We start from the raw sequence: 13,298 nt of genomic DNA, 5'->3' as shown, positions 1-13,298 counted from the left end.
TGATGGTGCCTTGGAACTGTCATGGTGTCTCTGGGCATGTCATTTAGCGCGCTGACTGAGGATTCATGTTTGGTCAGAGGTTGACTTGTCTGCATCTTGGACCCATCTGACTCTAATTGGTTTATGTTGTGTCCTTAAGTGTGTTAGTCACTCAGTTGTGTCTGACTCTTTGCGACTCCATGCACTATAGCCCACCAAGCTTCTCTGTCCATGGAATTCTCCAGACAAGAATACTGGAGTGGGTAGTCATTCCCTTCTTTAGGTGGCTCTTTCCTACTCAGGGATTCAACTTGGGTCTCCCGCATTGCAGGCAGATGTTGTGTCCTTGGGCTACGTCATTCTTTCAAAAGTTGTGCCCTGCACCCTCCCTCCTGTTTCAATTCTACAAGTTAAGCGCTCAGTTTCATAAGACTGCCTTAACTTCAGGTGCCAATCACAAGCCCACATTGTTATCCTGTGCTTCTGACCCACTGGCTATAGACTGAAGAATCCCACAGCATGCTCCTGGAGTTTGGTAGATTTGCTAGAACTGCTCACAGAACTAAGGATACCTATTTATTCACTAGACTTTTGGTTCACTGCAAAGGAATCAGTGTCATTAGTAATTCAATGGCCATAAACTTGGGCAAACTCTGGAGAACAGAGAGGGACGGGGAGCCTGGAGTGCTTCAGTCTGTGGGGTTGTGGAAAGTCAAACATGACCTGGGGACTGAACAACAGGCAGTGAACCCACAGCCAGATGAAGAGAGAAATAAGGTGAACACACAAAGGTACTTCTATCCTCATGGAGTTTGGGGCCTGGGACAACGGCACGTGGAGTTGTTCTGAACACCTCTTTTTGACTATTTGTAATGGAGACTTCATTACGTAGGCAAGATTGATTGAATCATCACTCTAGGCAGCCATGGTCCCAGGGAGCATTGCTAGAAAAGTAGGTTTAAAAAAGAGAGAGACGGAGAGAAGGTTCATTGGGTCAAAACTAGGAAAACTCAAAGTGGGCAAATTTTATCATAAACATCCCCAGCACTTATGTCAAAACCCAGTTGAAAGAATCTCTGTTCTAGTGAAAGAACTAATTCTTAGGTAGGTTAACAAGGGGTCTGGGACCTTCAAGGAGAAAGGGGTCCAGGGCCCTCGAGAAGGAGAAATGGGCCCCTGCCTCTCAAGGAGGAGAAAAGAACAGACTTTTTTTTTTTTCCTCCCTGCATTCCTTTGGCTTAGTAAGAGGTTATTTTCTTTAAGCCCAAAGCTAATGATTACACAACAAAACAACTCATCTTAAACTCTGTACTAAGGATTATATAAGGTATCTTGCTCAAGGACAGAAGACATATTTCTCTTTCTTCACAGGAACCTTCTGACTAATCTTGTTATCTTAAGATGCTGTTGGAGTGGGTCTGGTAAGATGTTTCTAGTTTTAGTTCTAATATTGTTTATTTAAGATGTATGTTGTAAGAGTGGGTCTGGTAATAGTATATAAGGCCTTGATAAGACTAGCTAGAGGGGCACTCTTCATCCCCCTTCTGTTGTGTTCTCTGTCCTTTTTCACTTTAATAAAACTATGCTATGGAAAAACTCTTGAGTGATCAAGCCTGGTCCCTGGTCTCAAGCTAAATCTCCTTTGGAGATCACAAATCCAATATCATAAGCTAGGAACCTTCTTTAAGCCCTGGGCAGAGTTGGGAGTGCCTCCTTTTTTGGTTCTTTTGTCACCCTGCTCAATCCTCTTTGCTTGCACTTATCAGATTACATGAACAGTCTACTGAACAACCTCTTCAACAGACTGAAAAGCCTGAGAGCTATAAACTTCTATATGATGTGTGAGTGAAATTGCGTCCCCCTAAAACTGAGTTCTCTTACTGTGTTTGTGATTAACCTCTCTACTCAGAACTTTATTCCTTTTCTTGAACCACCCCTATTCCCTTCAGAATTGAAAAGTATCACAGAAAAGAGGGCATTGAAACCAAGCAGGACCCCATGAGGCTTTCCTAGGTACAAAAACCTCATTGTGTCCCCTGTTTCTTGTTTGTAGGGGAAAAAAGAAAAGAAAAAACCTTTAGTCTCTTGGGGCCTTCCCAGAGTTCCATAGAGTAGGCACAGGCAGTTAATGATTAGGAAATAGAGTCATAGAACTCCTAGGTCCTCTGGAAGGGATGTAAATAACAATCCAATGTGTATCTTTGAGTTGTTCGAGAGAAATTAAGGACTTCCCTGGTGGCTCAGATGGTAAAGCCTCTGCCTACAATGTGGGAGACCTGGGTTCAATCCCTGGGTCAGGAAGATCCTCTGGAGAAGGAAATGGCAACCCACTCTAGTACTCTTGCCTGGACAATCCCATGGAAGTTAAGATACCACTCCTGCCCTCAGTGGAAGATGGTGATTGCATGCTGGCCACAGAACACAGGCCTCAGACTGGTTGGAACCAGGAAGTTGAGATTCCTGAAACATCACCCTGTTACCTCACCACCAACCAGTTAGGAGAAGGCCAAGCATCCTATGATCCTCTCTGCTAACACTGTCTCTAAAAACCATTGCCTGAAAGCCACCAACCAGCACGTTGGTATTTTGAACATGAGTTTTCCATTCTCCTTGTTTGTGCCTTGCAAGTATACCTTTAATTTGCTGTAAAAGCCTAGTATCAGAGTGGTACCAAGCTCAGGCTCAGCTGCTTACCACTTGAAAGCCAATACTGGCAAGACGAGTATTGGTTGAAAAGGAAAATTTGCTTAATTCAGGAGGTGGGCAACCTGGGGAGAAGGTGAACTAGTGTTTGAAAATCAACTCTGAAGATTCTGCTCAAACATGAAAATTTTTAAAGTAAGAATCATTGGTGGGGAGGTCATGTCAGAATCTTTGTTATCTTCCATTTTGTGCAGATTTTCTTCTGAGTGGCTGGTGGTGAGGTAACAGGGTGGTATTCCAGAAATCTTGAGTTCAGGCTGACATGACAATCCTTCACCTGGGTGGGGGCTTTAGTTCCTACACAAGAACTCAATAATATTGCTATAAATATTATATATATTCATTGTTGCACTATTGTTTCTTGACCACCCCTCCTTTGTTTCTGCCTTCTCTTTCTTCCCTGATAAACAATTGCTTGAATCTTCCCTTTGGAACTCAGGGAAGTTCAAGGGGGTTTAGTTAGTTAGTGTTAGTTGCTCAGTTCTGTCAGACTCTTTGTGACTCCATGGACCACAGCCTACCAGGCTCCTCTGTCCATGGAATTCTCCAGGCAAGATTTCTGGAGTGGGTTGCCATTCTCTTCTCCAGGGGGTCTTCCCACCCAGGGATCGAACTTGGGTCTCCTGCATTGCAGACAGATTCTTTACCATCTGAGCCACATCAGGGAAGCCCAAGGGGACTGAATGAAGCCTACTTCCAATAGAGAACAGGGAAAGAATTTGTACTCAGGAGGGTGCCCCAGGGTCCTAATAAGTTTCAAGAGTTTATTTTTTTTCTGCCATGGGCATATGAGCCCTTGCTTTGTAACATAAGTATCCTCAGTGCAATATCTAGCTTAGTGTTTATTGAAGTAGGCGCAATTGAATATGTACATTTTTTTCTTCTGTTTTTTTAATTGATATACCAAGGTTCTGTCTTTGGCTACAAACTCCACCATGAAAATCATTTTTTTTTTTTGTCTCTAAAAAATCATTAAGTTATCAGTTACATATTTATTTTTCAGTTGCATTTAAAGTCACTTTTGATGTCAAGATCATGGCTCCTCTGTGTACTGATGCTGAACAAAAATATGGAGATAGAGTTATGAAGGGAAAAGAGTGGCTTTATTTATTTGCCAAATAAAGTGAGAACACAGTAGGCTGGCATCTCAAGTGTGCCTCCCCTTCCTGGGGAACGGGAAGAGGTTACACAGTAAGGCAGAGGTATATGATGAGCATGAAAGCAGAAACAGCCTTGCATTTTTCTTTCTTCTGCAAAGTTTCTAAAGGGTGGGGTTGCTGGCAAGATTAGAGTGTGTACAGGGTCTCAGGTGGTCAGGTCTCCTAATCTTAATGAGTTTTTCTGGTCCCTTCAATCTTGTCTCAGGTGGTTTCATGACTGCTCCTCCCTTGATTAGCTACTCTTTGAGTCTGCCCTTTGGAACTCAGAGAAGGCCATGGAGGCTGGAGTCTTGCCTACAAGAAATAGGGGGGGAAAGGCCTCCACACGCAGGAATCCCACAGGGCCCGGCTCAGCATCACTTTTGTTATCTCTCTCAAGAATATTTGAGATAAAGAAATGTTCTTCAATTAGGAGTAGATTTGGTCGGGAAGACCCAGAGGGATCGGGTAGAGGGGGAGGAGGGAGGGGGGATTGGGATGGGGAATACATGTAAATCCATGGCTGATTCATGTCAATGTATGACAAAAACCACTACAATATTGTAAAGTAATTAGCCTCCAACTAATAAAAATAAATGAAAAATAAAATAAAATAAAAAAGAATGCCGTGCTTCACAAATCAAGCAGGAAAAAATCCACCCCCCCCTCCACATCCTAGCTAACTCCCTATACCCTTCAGAAGAGAAAACAAATATTATTTCTCCAGGTAATTGCATGGATAAAAGCTTTTGTCAAGCTTGGATTTTTCTTTAATCTGCAAGTGATGTGTTAGTGAATCAGTCATGTCCAGCTCTTTGTGACACCATGGGTGGTAGCCTGCCAGGCTTCTCTGTCTATGGAATTCTCCAGGCAAAAATATTGGAGTGGGGTAGCCATGTCCTACTCCAGGGGATCTTCCCAACCCAGGGATCTAACCTGGGTCTCCTGCAGTGCAGGTAGATTCTTTACCATATTTTCTTTCATATATCTTACTAATTAACTATTTGCAATTGCTTTTTGTTCAATGCCCATCTGCCTCAGAGAAGGGAATGGCAAACCACTTAAATATTCTTGCCTCAAGAATTCCATGAACTGTAAGAAAAGGCAAAAAGTGATGACACCAGGAGATGAGCTCCCCAGGAAGGAAAGTGTACATTATGCTACTGGGAAAGAACAGAGGGCAATTACTAATAGATCTAGAAAGAGTAAAAAGGCTGGGCCAAAGCGGAAAGGATGCTCAGTTATGGATGTATTTGGTGGTAAAAGTAAAGTCTGATGCTGTAAGGAAGAATATTTCATAGGAACCTTGAAAGTTAGGTCTATGAATCAGGGTAAATCGGACATGGTCAAGCAGGAGATGGCAAGAGTGAACATCGACATCTTAGGAATCAGTGAATTAATATGGACAGGAATGGACAAATTTAATCAGATGACCATTATATTTACTACTGTGGGCAAGAATTCCTTAGAAGAAATGGAGTAGCCCTCATAGTCAACGAAAGAGTCTGAAATGCAGTATGAGTACAATGTCAAAAACAACAAAATGATATCAGTTCATTTCCAAGGCAAATGATTCAACATCACAGTAATTCAAGTCTATGCTTCAACCACTAATGCTTAAAAAGCTGAAGTTGAATGGTTCGATGAAGACCTACAAGACCTTCTAGAACTAATGCCAAAGAAAAGTTGTACTTTTCATCATAAGGGATTGGAATGCAAAAGTAGAAAGTCAAGAGATACGTGGAGTAACAGGCAAATTTAGCCTTGGAGTACAAAATGAAGCAGAACAAATATTATCAGAGATTTGCCAGGAGAACTCACTGGTCATAGCAAACATCATCTTCCAACAACACAAGAGACAACTCTACACATAGTCATCATCAGATTGTCAAAACAGAAATCAATTGATTACATTCTTTGCAACCAAAGATGAAGAAGCTCTATACAGTTAGCAAGAAGATCTGGAGCTGACTATGGCTTAGATCATAGGCTCCTTACTCCAAAATTTGGGCTTAAATTGAAGAAATTAGGGGAAACTACTAGGTCATTCAAGTGAAAAGAAATGAAAGTGTTAGTCGCTCAGTCATGACCCATTCTATGTATCCCATGGGCTGTAACCCTCCAGGGTCCACTGTCCATGGGATTTTCCAGGCAAGTATACTGGAGTGGGTAGCCATTCCCTTCTCTGGGGATCTTCCTGACCGAGGGATCAAACCCAGGTCTTCCAAATTGCAGGCAGATAGTTTACCTTTGGAACTACTAGGGAAGGCCCAGATTATTCAGTCAGTCAGTCAATTCAGTCGCTCAGTCATGTCCGACTCTTTGAGACCCCATGGACTGCATCATGCATGCCAGGCTTTCCTGTCCATCACAAACTCTTGGAGTTTACTCAAGCTCATGTCCATTGAGTCGGTGATGGCATCCAACCGTCTTATGCTCTGTCGTACCCTTCTCCTACCTTCAATCTTTCCCAGCATCAGGGTCTTTTCAAACAAGTCAGTTCTTTGCATCATGTGGCCAAAGTATTGGAGTTTCAGATTCAACATCAGTCCTTCCAATGAACACCCAGGACTGATCTCCTTTAGGATGGACTGGTTGGATCTCCTTGCAGTCCAAGGGACTCTCAAGAGCCTTCTCCAACACCACAGTTCACAATCATCAATTCTTTCGTGCTCAGCTTTCTTTCTAGTCCAATTCTCACATCCATACATGACTACTAGAGAAACCATAGCCTTGACTAGATGGACTTTTGTTGGCAAAGTAATGTCTCTGCTTTTTAACATGCAGGTTGGTCATAACTTTCCTTCCATGGAGTAAGCATCTTTTAACTTCATGGCTGCAATCACCATTTGCAGTGATTTTGGAGCCCCCAAAAATAAAATCTGTCACTGTATTCCATCTATTTGCCATGAAGTGATGGAACCAGATGCCATGATCTTAGTTTTCTGAATGTTGAGCTTTAAGCCAACTTTTTCATGCTCTTTTTTCACTTTCATTAAGAGGCTCTTTAGTTCTTCTTCACCTTCTGCCATAAGGGTGGTGTCATCTGCATATCTGAGGTTATTGATGTTTCTCCAAGCAGTCTTGATTCCAGCTTGTGCTTTATCCAACCCAGTGTTTCTCATGATGTACTCTGCATATAAGTTAAATAAGCAGGGTGACAGTATACAGCCTTGATGTACTCCTTTCCCTATTTGGAACCTGTCTATTGCTTCATGTCCAGTTTTAACTTTGCTTCTTGACCTGAATACAGATTTCTCAAGAGGCAGGTCAGGTGGTCTGGTATTCCCATCTCTTGAAGAATTTTCCACAGTTTGTGGTGATCCCCACAGTCAAAGCTTTGGCATAGTCAATAAAGCAGAAATAGATGTTTTTCTGGAACTCTTTTACTTTTTTGATGATCCAGCAGATGTTGGCAACTTGATCTTGGTTCCTCTGCCTTTTCTAAAACCAGCTTGAACATCTGGAAGCTCACAGTTCACATACAGTAGAAGCCTGGCTTGGAGAATTTTGAGCATTATTTTACTATCATGTGAGATGAGTGCAATTGTGTGGTAGTTTGAGCATTCTTTGGCATTGCCTTTCTTTGGAATGAAGACTGATCTTTTCCAGCCCTGTGGCCACTGCCGAGTTTTCCAAATTTGCTGGCATATTGAGTGCAGCACTTTCACAGTATCAGCTTTTAGGATTTGAAATAGCTCAACTGGAATTCCATCACCTCCATTAGCTTTGTTTGTAGTGATGTTTCCTAAGGTCCATTTGACTTCACATTCTAGGATGTCTGGCTCTAGATTAGTGATCATACCATCATAATTATCTGGGTCGTGAAGATTTTTTTTGTATAGTTCTTCTGTGTATTCTTGCCACTTCTTCTTAATATCTTCTGCTTCTGTTAGGTTCATACTATTTCTGTCCTTTACTGAGCCCATCATTGCATGAAATGTTCCCATGTTTCTAATTTTCTTGAAGAGATCTCTAGTCTTTCCCATTCTATTGGTTTTCTCTATTTCTTTGCACTGATCACTGAGGAAGGCTTTCTTATCTCTCCTTGCTATCCTTTGGAACTCTGCACTCAAATGGGTATATTCTTCCTTTTCTCCTTTGCTTTTCACTTCTGTTCTTTTCTCAGCTATTTGTAAGGCCTCCTTAGACAGCCATTTTGCTTTTTTGTATTGATCCTTGTACAGGAGACAGGTATCAAGACGATCCCCAGGAAAAAAGACTATTCAGGTCTGACTTAAATCAAATCCTCAGTGTGTATACAGTGGATGTGATGAGTAGATTCAAGGGTTTGGTTCTGGTAGACAGAGTGCCTGAGGAACCATGAAAGTAGTTTCTAACATTGTACAGGAGGTGGTGGCAAAAAACATTCCAAAGAAAAAGAAAGGTAAGACGGCAAATTGGTTGTCTTACAAATAGCTGAGAAAAGAAGAGCAATGAAAGGCAAAGGAGAAATCTAAAGATATACTTAACTGAATGCAGAGTTCCAAAGAATAGCGAGGAGAGATAAGACAGCCTTCTTAAGTGAACAGTTTAAAGAAGAGGAAAACAGTAGAATGGGAAAGACTACAGATGTATTCAAGAAAATTGGAGCTATGAAAGGAACATTTCATGAAAAGGTGGGCACAATAAAGGAAAGAAATGGAAATATAGTCAATCTTATTTTGGTATTGATCATCTGGTGATATCCATGTGTAGAGTTGTCTCTTGTGTTGTTGCTAGAGGATGTTTGCTATGACCAGTGCATTCTTTTGGCAAAACTCTGTTAACCTTTGCCCTGCTTCTTTTTGTACTCCAAGGCCAAACTTTCCTGTTACTTATGTATCTCTTGACTTCCTACTTTGCATTCAGATCCCCTATGATGAAAAGGAAATCTTTTTTGGGTGTTAGTTCTAAAAGGTCTTGTAGGTCTTCATAGAACCATTCAACTGAAGCTTCTTCAGCATTAATGGTTGGGGCATAGTCTTGGATTACTATGATATTGAATGATTTGCCTTGGAAACAGAGATCATTCTGTCATTTTTGAGACTGCACTCATGTACTGCATTTTAAACTCTTTACAGCATAGGACTCTACTTTCACCACCAGACACATCCTCAGATAGGCATTGTTTCTGTTTTGGCTCAGCCTCTTCATTTCTCCTGGAGCTTATTTCTCTGCTCTTCTCCAGTAACATATTGGACATCTACCAAGCGGGGGGGTTCATCTTTTAGTGTCATATCTTTTTTCCTTTTTGTACTCTTCATGGAGTTCTCAAGGCAATAATGTTGAAGTGGTTTGCCATGCCATCCTCCGGTGGAACACGTTTTATCAGAACCCTTCACCACAACCCATCTATATTGGCCCTACATGGCATGGCTCATAGTTTCATTGAGTTAGAGGCTTGATCCACGTGATCAGTTTGTTTAGTTTTCTGTGATTGTGGTTTTCACTTTGTCTGCCCTCTGATGGATGAGAATAAGAGGCTTGTGTAGGCTTCCTGATGGGAGGGACGGGCTATGGATCTAGTTTTGGTGGGCAAAGACATGCTGAGTCTTTAACCCAATTTTTGGCTGATGGGTGGGGCAGTGTGGTAATGGCACTAATGGCCACCTCTTTCAAAAGACCTATGCGAGGATGCTGGGCCTCTCAGGTCTACTGTAGTCAGTGCCCTTGACCATGTGGCAGGCCACTGTGGACCCACACCTCCACCAGCGGCCCCGAAGCACACACAGGCAAGTCTGGCTCAGTATCTTGTGGGGTCACTGCTCCGTTTTCCTGGGTCCTGTTGCACACAAGGGTTTGTCTGTGCCTCCGAGAGTCTCCATTTACCCAGTCCTGCAGAGGTTCTGTAATCAGATTCCCTGGGGATTCTCAGTCCCTTTGCTGGATCCCCAGGTTGGGAAGTAGGTTTTGGGACCTAAAACTTTTGCAGCAATCTGAGAATTTCTTTGGTATATTGCTCTCCACTTTGTGAGTCACCTGCCCAGAGACTCTACAGTGGAGCTAATGATGATCTCCTTCAAGAGGACTTATGGTACGCACTGCACCTTCCAGGACTGCTGCTGCCAGAGCCTCTGTCTCTTAAAGAGATGGGAAAATTCTTAAAGAAATAGGAATACCAGACAATCTTACTTGTTTCCTTAGAAACCCGTGTGTCTGTCAAGAAGCAACAGTTAGTACCAGACATGGAACAATGGACTGGTTCCAATTTGGGAAAGGAGTACATCAAGCCTGTGCATTGTCACCCTGCTTATAAAACTTATATGCAGATTACATCATGTAGAATGCAGGGCTGGATGAAGCACAAGCTAGAATCAAGATTGCCTGGATAAATATCAATAACCTCAGATATGCAGATGACACCACCTTTATGGCAGAAAGTAAAGAGGAACTAAAGAGCCTCTTGATGAAAGTGAAAGAGTAGAATGAAAAAACTCACTTATAACTCAACATTCAGAAAACTAAGATCATGACATCTGGCCCCATTGCTTCATAGCAAATAGATGGGGAAACAATGAAAACAGTGACAGTCTTTATTTTCTTGGACTGCAAAATCACTGAGGATGGTGACTACAGTCATGAAATTAAAAGACACTTGCTCTTTGGAAGAAAAGAAATAACAAATCTAGGCAGTGTATTAAAAAGCAGAGACATCACTTTGTCAACAAAGGTCAATGTGTTAAAAGTTATAGTTTTTCCAGTAGTCATGTATGGATGTGAGAGTGGGGCAATAAAGAAGGCTTAGTGCCAAAGAACTGACTCCTTGGAGCTCTGGTACTGGAGAAGACTCTTGAGAGTTCCTTGGACAGCAAGGATATCAATCCAGTCAATCTTAAAGGAAACCAACCCTGAATATTCATTTGAAGGACTGATGCTGAAGCTGAAGCTCCAATACCTGGGCCACTTCATGAGCCAACTCATTGGAAAAGGCACTGATGATGGAAAAGATTGAAGGTAGGAGGAGAAGGGGATGATAGAGAATGAGACAGTTGAATGGTATCAGCGATGCAATGGGCATGAGTTTGAGCAAACTGTGGAAAATAGTGAAGGACAGAGAAACCTGGCATACTGCAGTACATGGGGTTTCAAGGAGTCAGACACCATGGAGCAACTGAACAGCAAAAACAACAGGCCTCTTGAGGCTTCCTAGGACAACAGGGAGATCAAAGCAGTCAATCTTAAAGGAAATCACCCTGAATATTCATTGGAAGGACTGATGCTGAAGCAGAAGCTCCAATACTTTGATCACCTGATGGAAAGAGCCAACCCATTGGAAGAAACCCTGATACTGGAAAAGATTGAGGGTAGTTGGAGAAGGTAGTGACAGAGGATGAGATGGTTGAATGGCATTACTGACTTGATGGATATGAGTTTGAGCAAACTCTATGAGATAGTGAAGGGAAGCCTGGTGTGCTTCAGTCCATGGGGCTGCAGAGTCGAACAGGACATAGTGACTGAAGAAAACAATATCCACATCTGCCTCAATATGCTGTAAGTTCCTTGTGGGAGTTGGAAGCAATACTCATTTCTAGCAATGCTAACTTCAGTAAATAATACCATGCTTATCATTTGGCTGGCATGTTACAAACATTTTTTCTGAGTACCCTAAAAATTAATATAACATAGAATCTCTAGATCAAAACAGAAGAAGTTTAATGGTCAAGAGTGCTGTAATTCTTTTCCTGCATTATTTTATTTAGACCATCATGTTTTTGGCTTTGCATAAAGCTTATGATCTTGCTGATGACAAGGCTCAGTTGGAGATAAATGGCTATAGACAGGAACTGATGCTGTTCCACTTTGGCACAAACAAAAATTGTAACTTGAAGTTAATACGTGATAAGTTTTAAGAGTTAGTTAATAGGTCTAATTAGAATAAAGGGGCTTTGAAAATATTCATAAACCATTGATATGACATTCATTTTACTTCTTTTCTAGTTATCTGCAATAGATTGTGGCACAAACTGAAAGATACAAGTAAGCAATTCTTTATTATTAAAAAGTTCAAATCATTTCATCTGCATTTAAAAAAATAGTGTTACTCTGAAAATATGTCTTTGTCAGTGACAGGAAACTCAACTCTATTCTCTTTTTATTTAACCACCTGTCTTGTTTTACATTTTCAAATTATTCAGACTAGAAAACACAAGGTGTTATTTGTTAAATAGTATCCACCTGATGATTCTGATTTTCTTCAGTCTTAAAGTGTCACCCAAGATGGTGTCACCATAACATATTTAGATGTTGTCACCACATCCTTCCAAAGCATATATCAAATACTATACATGTTCGTTTTCTATTTTTGCTCTTTATCTTGTTCCTTTTTATCAACTTCCTGACAAGTTTCCATGGGAACTCTAATGGAAAAAAAAGTAATGATAAATTTTCTAGGTGTACCCATTTACTAATATTTTCACTGGGCGTTTAATGCTGAGAATTTTTACCTTATCACAGATATGGATGTACATTCCTTAACAGGAATAAGATGACATGTTTCATAATTTTTTTCCCTTTGTTATGCAACTGAATTATTTGACCTAGCTTTTATGTGAAACTATTTGACTGTAACCATTTTAAACTGTTATGAAATGTGATATATACCTTCACTGATCTCAGTAGTTTTCATTGTTTGCTTCTATTCGTTACTCTAACGTTAGGAAAGTGTTAGTCACTCAATCGGGTCTGACGCTTTGTGACCACACCGACTGTAGCCCGCCAGGCTCCTCTGTCCATGGAATTCTCCAGGCAAGAATATTGAAGTGGGTTGCCATTTCCTTCTCCAAGGGATCTTCCCAACCCAGGGACCGAATTTGGGTCTCCTGCCTTGCAGACAAATTCTTTACTGTCTGAGCCACTAAAAGTAAAAGTAACAAATAAGGAAAATCTTGGGAATTTTCTTATGACAAAGTAGTAGTGGTGTGACAGTTATAAGCAGAAGAGATTAGTTTTAGAAAAACTTAATCTCTCTAATGCCGCTCTTCTAATATTGCAAATGTCCATATCTACAAAGCAAAGCTCATTAGAAATCAAAACAGAAAATAAGATGGCATTAAAGAGTCTGTGAAACGATGCTTTTTTAAAAATTACTTTGTTGCTTCTGTTTTCTCCCCTACTAACCTTCCAAAGGGAAAGATCGGTTGTTATCCACAAATGAAAAGCATGTAAAATTATATTTCACAAGTCTAACTTCCCATGAAAAAGCAAAAACAAACAAACAAAAAAACCCCAAAAAGTAATGACAAAGGCAGATCAAAAATATCCTCATTTAATGAAGTATCTAAGAGAAAAAAAAAATGTAGGTTAAATAATAAAGGCAGATCACCTATTTTTCCACATTTTTACTTGTATGAACAATCTATTTTTGACAGTTAAAAAAAAAAATTTGTCAGTTGGAGCTTTCCTGGTGACTCGATGGTAAGAATCTGCCTACATTACAGGACATCCTTATTTTGTTTCATAAAACAAAATATTTGTTTTATATTTTGTTCCAAAACA

Source organism: Muntiacus reevesi, chromosome 21, assembly GCF_963930625.1.
Source record: "Muntiacus reevesi chromosome 21, mMunRee1.1, whole genome shotgun sequence".
Classification (NCBI taxonomy): domain Eukaryota; kingdom Metazoa; phylum Chordata; class Mammalia; order Artiodactyla; family Cervidae; genus Muntiacus; species Muntiacus reevesi.
This window is presented reverse-complemented; position numbering follows the sequence as displayed.